The sequence below is a fragment of the Diorhabda carinulata genome, unplaced genomic scaffold (assembly GCF_026250575.1).
Source record: "Diorhabda carinulata isolate Delta unplaced genomic scaffold, icDioCari1.1 Dcau_48, whole genome shotgun sequence".
NCBI lineage: Eukaryota > Metazoa > Arthropoda > Insecta > Coleoptera > Chrysomelidae > Diorhabda > Diorhabda carinulata.
Genome location: NW_026613993.1, coordinates 1 through 10,463, shown reverse-complemented (window position 1 = coordinate 10,463; position 10,463 = coordinate 1). Strand labels below are relative to the sequence as shown.

Here is a 10,463-nt window from a genome sequence, read left to right as displayed (position 1 = left end):
TCTTTCTCGACAAGTTCCTATATCGAGCGGAATTAAATTTCATAATACTTGTTTTTCATTATTATTTCTATTTTCATAAAACTTTTATATAATACACCTCGTACGTTCATACATCGAGCGGCCATCTAATTTCATAATACTTTTTTCCGTTATTGTTAATATTTTCATAACACTTTTATATAATATACCTCGAACGACTTCTACATAAAAAAAATTTCCATTCAATTTACACAATTCAACTTTTTCGACAAGTTCCTATATCCTGCCGACCAGACACCAAACTTTATACGGTTTTATAGACACTAGCGCCCTCTGCCGGCCAGTCACCGAACTTAACACTGTTTTATAGACACTAGCGCCCTCTGCCGGCCAGAAGACAAACCAAACACAGTTTTATAGACACTAGCGCCCTCTGCCGGCCAGACGACAAACTGAACACGGTTTTATAGACACTAGCGCCCTCTGCCGGAGAGACGACAAACTAAACACATTTTTATAGACACTAGCGCCCTCTGCCGGCCAGTCACCGAACTTAACACGGTTTAATAGACACTAGCGCCCTCTGCCGGCCAGACGACAAACTGAACACGGTTTTATAGACACTAGCGCCCTCTGTTGGAGAGACGACAAACTAAACACATTTTTATAGACACTAGCGCCCTCTGCCGGCCAGACGACAAACTAAACACCGTTTTATAGACACTAGCGCCCTCTGCCGGCCAGTCACCAAACTTAGGTAATTTCCCAATACTTTGCTTTTCATAATTATTACTATTTTCATACAACTTTTATATAATACACCTCGTACGTTCATACATCGAGCGGCCATCTAATTTCATAATACTTTTTTTCCTTATGGTTAATATTTTCATAACACTTTTATGTCATACACCTCGGACGACTTCTACATACAAAACATCTCCATTCAACTTCACAAATCATCTTTCTCGACAAGTTCCTATATCGAGCGGAATTAAATTTCATAATACTTGTTTTTCATTATTATTTCTATTTTCATACAACTTTTATATAATACACCTCGTACGTTCATACATCGAGCGGCGATCTAATTTCATAATACTTTTTTTCCTTATTGTTAATATTTTCATAACACTTTTATGTCATACACCTCGGACGGCTTTTAAATACAAAACATCTCCACTCAATTTTCACAAATCATCTTTCTCGACAAATTGCTATATCGAGCGGAATTTAATTTCATAATACTTGTTTTTCATTATTATTTCTATTTTCATACAACTTTTATATAATACACCTCGTACGTTCATACATCGAGCGGCGATCTAAATTCATAATACTTTTTTTCCTTATTGTTAATATTTTCATAACACTTTTATGTCATACACCTCGGACGGCTTTTAAATACAAAACATCTCCACTCAATTTTCACAAATCATCTTTCTCGACAAATTGCTATATCGAGCGGAATTTAATTTCATAATACTTGTTTTTTATTATTATTTCTATTTTCATACAACTTTTATATAATACACCTCGTACGTTCATACATCGAGCGGCCATCTAATTTCATAATACTTTTTTTCCTTATTGTTAATATTTTCATAACACTTTTATGTGATAGATACACCTCGGACGGCTTTTAAATACAAAACATCTCCACTCAATTTTCACAAATCATCTTTTTCGACAAATTGCTATATCGAGCGGAATTTAATTTCATAATACTTGTTTTTCATTATTATTTCTATTTTCATACAACTTTTATATAATACACCTCGTACGTTCATACATCGAGCGGCGATCTAAATTCATAATACTTTTTTTCCTTATTGTTAATATTTTCATAACACTTTTATGTCATACACCTCGGACGGCTTTTAAATACAAAACATCTCCACTCAATTTTCACAAATCATCTTTCTCGACAAATTGCTATATCGAGCGGAATTTAATTTCATAATACTTGTTTTTTATTATTATTTCTATTTTCATACAACTTTTATATAATACACCTCGTACGTTCATACATCGAGCGGCGATCTAATTTCATAATACTTTTTTTCCTTATTGTTAATATTTTCATAACACTTTTATGTCATACACCTCGGACGGCTTTTAAATACAAAACATCTCCACTCAATTTTCACAAATCATCTTTCTCGACAAATTGCTATATCGAGCGGAATTTAATTTCATAATACTTGTTTTTCATTATTATTTCTATTTTCATACAACTTTTATATAATACACCTCGTACGTTCATACATCGAGCGGCGATCTAAATTCATAATACTTTTTTTCCTTATTGTTAATATTTTCATAACACTTTTATGTCATACACCTCGGACGGCTTTTAAATACAAAACATCTCCACTCAATTTTCACAAATCATCTTTCTCGACAAATTGCTATATCGAGCGGAATTTAATTTCATAATACTTGTTTTTTATTATTATTTCTATTTTCATACAACTTTTATATAATACACCTCGTACGTTCATACATCGAGCGGCCATCTAATTTCATAATACTTTTTTTCCTTATTGTTAATATTTTCATAACACTTTTATGTGATAGATACACCTCGGACGGCTTTTAAATACAAAACATCTCCACTCAATTTTCACAAATCATCTTTTTCGACAAATTGCTATATCGAGCGGAATTTAATTTCATAATACTTGTTTTTCATTATTATTTCTATTTTCATACAACTTTTATATAATACACCTCGTACGTTCATACATCGAGCGGCGATCTAAATTCATAATACTTTTTTTCCTTATGGTTAATATTTTCATAACATTTTTATGTCATACACCTCGGACGACTTCTACATACAAAACATCTCCATTCAACTTCACAAATCATCTTTCTCGACAAGTTCCTATATCGAGCGGAATTTAATTTCATAATACTTGTTTTTCATTATTATTTCTATTTTCATACAACTTTTATATAATACACCTCGTACGTTCATACATCGAGCGGCCATCTAATTTCATAATACTTTTTTTCCTTATTGTTAATATTTTCATAACACTTTTATGTGATAGATACACCTCGGACGGCTTCTAAATACAAAACATGTAATTTCATAATACTTCTTTTTAATATTCACAATACATCTTTTATATATTTTCACTATACATCTTTATTAATGTTAATGTAGAAGGCGTACCGTTGTACAGCGCACATATATGTGTGGTGTATCGAAGTTGACGTCTCGTTAAATTCTAATAAACTCGTTATAATTTACGTAAAGACGTTGTTTCGGTCATTCCACATCGGTGGATTATATAGTTTTCTGAAAGGGTCCCCGTTCTCCTCCAATATATTAACGTATATTGCTAGCGGTTCCCTTTTTAGATATTATATCAATTTATCCACAAATTAAATATCTATTGCGAGATCGCGAATTTAGCTAGCGTTCTATCGTGAGCGATTCATATGCGATCGTCTATGAAAAATATATATTATATTACACTTTTATATATATAATACACAATATTTGCGATAACTCTCATTATTCCGTGCGAGAATAAAAATTTCGTTCATTATTACCTAATGTATAAACCATGTCGCTTACAATCTAGCGAAGGGTAGAGATAATGTCGAAATTGTAGCCCGGTCGACGTAATCATCTAATTTTTCTCATTTCGATTAAATTTAGATAGATTTATAGTCGATTCGGTGAAATTTTATAAAATAAGAAAAAATATAAATAAAGCGTGGCGCTGAAAATTATATATTTTCAATAATAAGCGCAGCAAACACGCAAAAGAAAAAGTAAATAACAATGTGTTTATACACGAATATAGATGATTATTATATTATGTATAAATATAAAGTATATATGTAATATAAAAAACATCATCATAATTTATCCTCTTTTGGATATTGTTATTAAAACTTTTTCGATAATAGTTTTTTATTATAAAATATATATATATATATATATATATAATAATAATAGTAATAATATATATTATATATATTATAAAACACAGTTCCCTGGTTGATCCTGCCAGTAGTCATATGCTTGTCTCAAAGATTAAGCCATGCATGTCTCAGTACAAGCCAAATTAAGGTGAAACCGCGAAAGGCTCATTAAATCAGTTATGGTTCCTTAGATCGTACCCACATTTACTTGGATAACTGTGGTAATTCTAGAGCTAATACATGCAAACAGAGTTCCGACCGGAGACGGAAGGAGCGCTTTTATTAGATCAAAACCAATCGGTGGCGGGCTTGCTCGTCATCGTACAATTTGGTGACTCTGAATAACTTTTCGCTGATCGCACGGTCTCGCACCGGCGACGCATCTTTCAAATGTCTGCCTTATCAACTGTCGATGGTAGGTTCTGCGCCTACCATGGTTGTAACGGGTAACGGGGAATCAGGGTTCGATTCCGGAGAGGGAGCCTGAGAAACGGCTACCACATCCAAGGAAGGCAGCAGGCGCGCAAATTACCCACTCCCGGCACGGGGAGGTAGTGACGAAAAATAACGATACGGGACTCATCCGAGGCCCCGTAATCGGAATGAGTACACTCTAAACCCTTTAACGAGGATCAATTGGAGGGCAAGTCTGGTGCCAGCAGCCGCGGTAATTCCAGCTCCAATAGCGTATATTAAAGTTGTTGCGGTTAAAAAGCTCGTAGTCGAATCTGTGTCCCACGCCGCTGGTTCATCGTACGCGGTGTTAACTGGCGTGTCGTGGGACGTCCTGCCGGTGGGCTTAGCTCGCAAGGGCGGCCCAACTCAATCCCGCCGCGGTGCTCTTGACTGAGTGTCGAGGTGGGCCGGCACGTTTACTTTGAACAAATTAGAGTGCTTAAAGCAGGCCAAAATTTTGCCTGAATACTGTGTGCATGGAATAATGGAATAGGACCTCGGTTCTATTTTGTTGGTTTTCGGAACCCCGAGGTAATGATTAATAGGAACGGATGGGGGCATTCGTATTGCGACGTTAGAGGTGAAATTCTTGGATCGTCGCAAGACGGACAGAAGCGAAAGCATTTGCCAAAAACGCTTTCATTGATCAAGAACGAAAGTTAGAGGTTCGAAGGCGATCAGATACCGCCCTAGTTCTAACCATAAACGATGCCAGCTAGCGATCCGCCGACGTTCCTCCGATGACTCGGCGGGCAGCTTCCGGGAAACCAAAGCTTTTGGGTTCCGGGGGAAGTATGGTTGCAAAGCTGAAACTTAAAGGAATTGACGGAAGGGCACCACCAGGAGTGGAGCCTGCGGCTTAATTTGACTCAACACGGGAAACCTCACCAGGCCCGGACACCGGAAGGATTGACAGATTGAGAGCTCTTTCTTGATTCGGTGGGTGGTGGTGCATGGCCGTTCTTAGTTGGTGGAGCGATTTGTCTGGTTAATTCCGATAACGAACGAGACTCTAGCCTGCTAACTAGGCGTATTTCGACATCCCAAAGGCCCGTCGGTATTGAGTTTCGGCTCTTGCCGTTCGCGGTTTTTACTGTCGGCGTACAAATAATTCTTCTTAGAGGGACAGGCGGCTTCTAGCCGCACGAGATTGAGCAATAACAGGTCTGTGATGCCCTTAGATGTTCTGGGCCGCACGCGCGCTACACTGAAGGAATCAGCGTGTCCTCCCTGGCCGAGCGGCCCGGGTAACCCGCTGAACCTCCTTCGTGCTAGGGATTGGGGCTTGCAATTGTTCCCCATGAACGAGGAATTCCCAGTAAGCGCGAGTCATAAGCTCGCGTTGATTACGTCCCTGCCCTTTGTACACACCGCCCGTCGCTACTACCGATTGAATGATTTAGTGAGGTCTTCGGACTGAGCGCGGTGGCGTTTCGGCGTCGCCGATGCTTCGGAAAGATGACCAAACTTGATCATTTAGAGGAAGTAAAAGTCGTAACAAGGTTTCCGTAGGTGAACCTGCGGAAGGATCATTACAGAGTATTTGTTCGTTTTTAAACAAAAAAAAAAAAACGAAATCAAGTCTGTATTAATTGTAAAAGAGAATTTTCTTCTACAAAATTATCGAACTCTTCAAAAGAAATTTATATATGTTATAAATTATATATATATATATATATATATATATATATATATTATAGATGTATATATATTGAAATCTTTTTTTAATTTTTACAAAATTCGAACAAGTTTCGAATAAAATTAAAAAAAAAAAGATAAATATAATTCATACGTCTATAAAAATATATTTACATATATAAATTTTTCCAATAAAAATATAACGAAAAATTTTTATCATAGTTTATAGAAGGCGTCGACGACGATGACGACACAACAATAACAACATATGTATTATTATATATTATAACGATTGACGGAACGATCATTAACAAAATTTCTTGTTAACTAAAAACGTTCTGATAAAGTATCGTTATTATAATAAACGAAAAATATATAGTTTATTGAAACGTCGTCTGTTGTCGTGTGTGTGTCTATATTTTTATGGATAAATTTTATTTCGTTTATTATATTATTACTTAAGTTTTTTATCGTTTGAAGGTAATACAAGAAAATATCGACAAGATTATATGTGATGATTATGTTATTGAGACATTTTCATCCGGGTACCTAAACGAAATTTAAGCACATGTCGATTCTATCGATATGTATAAAAATTCGTTTTAGAAATAATATTTTATGTATTATTTCGAAGGTGTTCGAAGATTTACGCCCGACCGTCGAAATTTGTATAAAACTTTCAAGATAAAAAAAAAACTGTAATAATATAAAGAGGAGGAATATATCGTGCGAGATATCTGTCTATGCGCGCCTCGTTTGTAATAAAACATGTGCAGCGGTTAAAATTTATCAGATATATCAAAGTACGATATTATAATTTCTCTAAAAGTTTCGAATAATTACCATTTATTATAATATATATATATATATATATATATATATATATATATAAAAAATGTCGTTATATAAATTTTCTATACGCGTATAAGATATTATAATAATATTATTAATTTAATAATAATCAAATATTAAAAATACGACGAATAGAATATGAGAAAACGACATAATAATAAAATGATTACCCTGAACGGTGAATCACTTGGCTCGTGGGTCGATGAAGAACGCAGCTAATTGCGCGTCAACTTGTGAACTGCAGGACACATGAACATCGACATTTCGAACGCACATTGCGGTCCTCGGATACTCGTTCCCGGACCACTCCTGACTGAGGGTCGTATCAATTTAAAAGACTGCTTAGAATTTAAAATTTTTCTATTTATTAAAGAAAAATAATGCCTAAGCGTGTTGGATGTGAAACAATAACGCACACTAATTAAGAAAAAACACATGCACATACAAACTTGTGCGTATTTTTTTTTGTATTTGTGCGGCATCCTAAAGTGCGAAAAGCAGCGTAAATTTTTATAGAAAAAGTTACGCAATTTTTGAACACAACCCGCTATACCATAAATTAATCGTGTATTTATATGAAATACATAAAATTTGTTTGGTAGAGAGTTATATTTATATATAATATATATATATATATATTATACATATATACGACGTATATATAGTCGATAAATAAGTGTGTGTATATATAATATATTTATGATAAAATGATAACGCGGTCGTCGTGTCCGAGAGAAATAATAAAGTTTCGAAGACTGGACGTCTGACCAGTGTTTTATTTATATCATTTATACACACGGTATATCGACAAAATATATGAATTATATATATTAAAAATATTATATATGTATAAAGGCTGGTGGTGTGTTGCTGATGCTGATGCTGATGCTGATGCTGCTGCTGCTGCTGCCGACTCTTTAAATAAAAACAAATAATGTTATATTTCATATGAGAGATGATTATGATAGTTTGGCGAATTGTATTTAAATATTATACGAGATATATTATAATATATCGACCTCAGAGCAGGTGAGATTACCCGCTGAATTTAAGCATATTACTAAGCGGAGGAAAAGAAACTAACTAGGATTCCCTCAGTAGCTGCGAGCGAACAGGGAAAAGCCCAGCACCGAATCCCGTGGTCGATATCGGCCACCGGGAAATGTGGTGTTAGGGAGGATCCGTTTATCACGAGATCGTGCGGCGCGTCCAAGTCCTTCTTGAACGGGGCCACAGCCCATAGAGGGTGCCAGGCCCGTAGCGACCGTTGCCGATTGCGTGAGGATCTCTCCTGAGAGTCGGGTTGCTTGAGAGTGCAGCCCTAAGTGGGTGGTAAACTCCATCTAAGGCTAAATATGACCACGAGACCGATAGCGAACAAGTACCGTGAGGGAAAGTTGAAAAGCACTTTGAAGAGAGAGTTCAAGAGTACGTGAAACCGTTCAGGGGTAAACCTGAGAAACCCGAAAGGTCGAAAGAGGAAATTCATTCGCGTTTCGATAATTGAAGTTGAACGTTTGTATGACGGATATTGTTTGTGTTTCGGCATATTACAATAAATCGCGTTTTACGTTTTTCTAATCGATATCGAACGCGTGCACTTTTCCTCTAGTAGGACGTCGTGATCCGTTGGGTGTCTGTCTAAGACTCGAGGTGGTAGACCACTTGATTTTATTCGAATTCATGGGGACCCTCGATGTTCCGACAGACTCGCTCGACGGTAGAAATATGGCGCGGGGCCGCTAGATTAATTAGCGTTCGGCCCGTAGCAAGAGCGTTTCGTGTTTGACGGTAATCGGACATAATGCCGATTCTGTCCCGGAACGACTGTTGGTTACGGTGTTCTCGAACAGACCTCGTTTTGAAACGCCGATCAACGACGCTATCGATTTGGGTAATTTCAGGACCCGTCTTGAAACACGGACCAAGGAGTCTAGCATGTGCGCGAGTCATTGGGAAATAACTAAACCTAAAGGCGTAATGAAAGTAAAGGTTTACCTCGCGTAGACCAAGGGAGGATAAGCGATTTGCAAATAAAAATTGTAAACGCTTCGCACTCCCGGGGCGTCTCGTTCTCATTACGAGAAGAGGCGCACCAAGAGCGTACACGCTGGGACCCGAAAGATGGTGAACTATGCCTGGTCAGGACGAAGTCAGGGGAAACCCTGATGGAGGTCCGTAGCGATTCTGACGTGCAAATCGATCGTCGGAACTGGGTATAGGGGCGAAAGACTAATCGAACCATCTAGTAGCTGGTTCCCTCCGAAGTTTCCCTCAGGATAGCTGGCGCTCGTAGCGTACGAGTTTCATCCGGTAAAGCGAATGATTAGAGGCATTGGGGTCGAAACGACCTCAACCTATTCTCAAACTTTAAATGGGTGAGATCTCCGGCTTGCTCGAACTTATGAAGCCGCGAGACTCGAATCAGAGTGCCAAGTGGGCCATTTTTGGTAAGCAGAACTGGCGCTGTGGGATGAACCAAACGTCGAGTTAAAGCGCCAAAATCGACGCTTATGGGATACCATGAAAGGCGTTGGTAACTTAAGACAGCAGGACGGTGGCCATGGAAGTCGGAATCCGCCAAGGAGTGTGTAACAACTCACCTGCCGAAGTTACTAGCCCTGAAAATGGATGGCGCTGAAGCGTCGTGCTTATACTCGACCGTCAGCGGCATGTGCGGTTCGCGTTTTGCGCGCGACCATGAAGCTCTGACGAGTAGGAGGGTCGCGGCGGTGTGCGCAGAAGGATTGGCCGTGAGGCCGTCTGGAGCCGCCGTCGGTGCAGATCTTGGTGGTAGTAGCAAATACTCCAGCGAGGCCCTGGAGGACTGACGTGGAGAAGGGTTTCGTGTGAACAGCCGTTGCACACGAGTCAGTCGATCCTAAGCCCTAGGCGAAAGCCGATGTTGATGTGGTGTAGCTTTATTTACTTACGTAAAAAGTTTGTACACACCCATCGGGCGAAAGGGAATCCGGTTCCTATTCCGGAACCCGGCAGCGGAACCGTCAAAAAGTCGGGCCCTCGCAAGAGAGTTCGTCGGGGTAACCCAAAAGGACCTGGAGACGCCGTCGGGAGATCCGGGAAGAGTTTTCTTTTCTGCATAAGCGTTCGAGTTCCATGGAATCCTCTAGCAGGGAGATATGGTTTGGAACGCGAAGAGCACCGCAGTTGCAGCGGTGTCCGGATCTTCCCCTCGGACCTTGAAAATCCAGGAGAGGGCCACGTGGAGGCTCGCGCCGGTTCGTACCCATATCCGCAGCAGGTCTCCAAGGTGAAGAGCCTCTAGTCGATAGAATAATGTAGGTAAGGGAAGTCGGCAAATTGGATCCGTAACTTCGGGATAAGGATTGGCTCTGAGGATCGGGGCGTGTCGGGCTTGGCGAGGAAGTGGGTCACGGCTGACGTGCCGGGCCTGGGCGAGGTGAAGTAATTGGAGCATCTCTCTTTCCTTCCTGGTTGGAGTTTGTGATAATTATGAATCCGAGTTCGGTCCCGTGCCTTGGCCTCCCGCGGAACCGTCTTGCTGCGAGGTTCCATATTACCTTAATCGGTATTTGGATATCCTCTTCGGCCGCCATTCAACGGTCAGCTCA

At 39.0% G+C, this 10,463-nt stretch overlaps 2 non-coding genes across 2 annotated transcripts; both read left to right on the top strand.

Annotated features, from left to right (window-relative positions):
• The first annotated feature begins 3,993 nt into the window (after positions 1 to 3,993).
• On the top strand, positions 3,994 to 5,915 carry LOC130903355 (small subunit ribosomal RNA). Its single transcript, XR_009060723.1, has one exon. It is a non-coding gene; the product is annotated as a small subunit ribosomal RNA (ribosomal RNA).
• A 1,122-nt stretch (positions 5,916 to 7,037) lies between these two features.
• LOC130903353 (5.8S ribosomal RNA) lies at positions 7,038 to 7,193 on the top strand. The gene has a single exon (XR_009060722.1). It is a non-coding gene; the product is annotated as a 5.8S ribosomal RNA (ribosomal RNA).
• Positions 7,194 to 10,463: the final 3,270 nt, after the last annotated feature.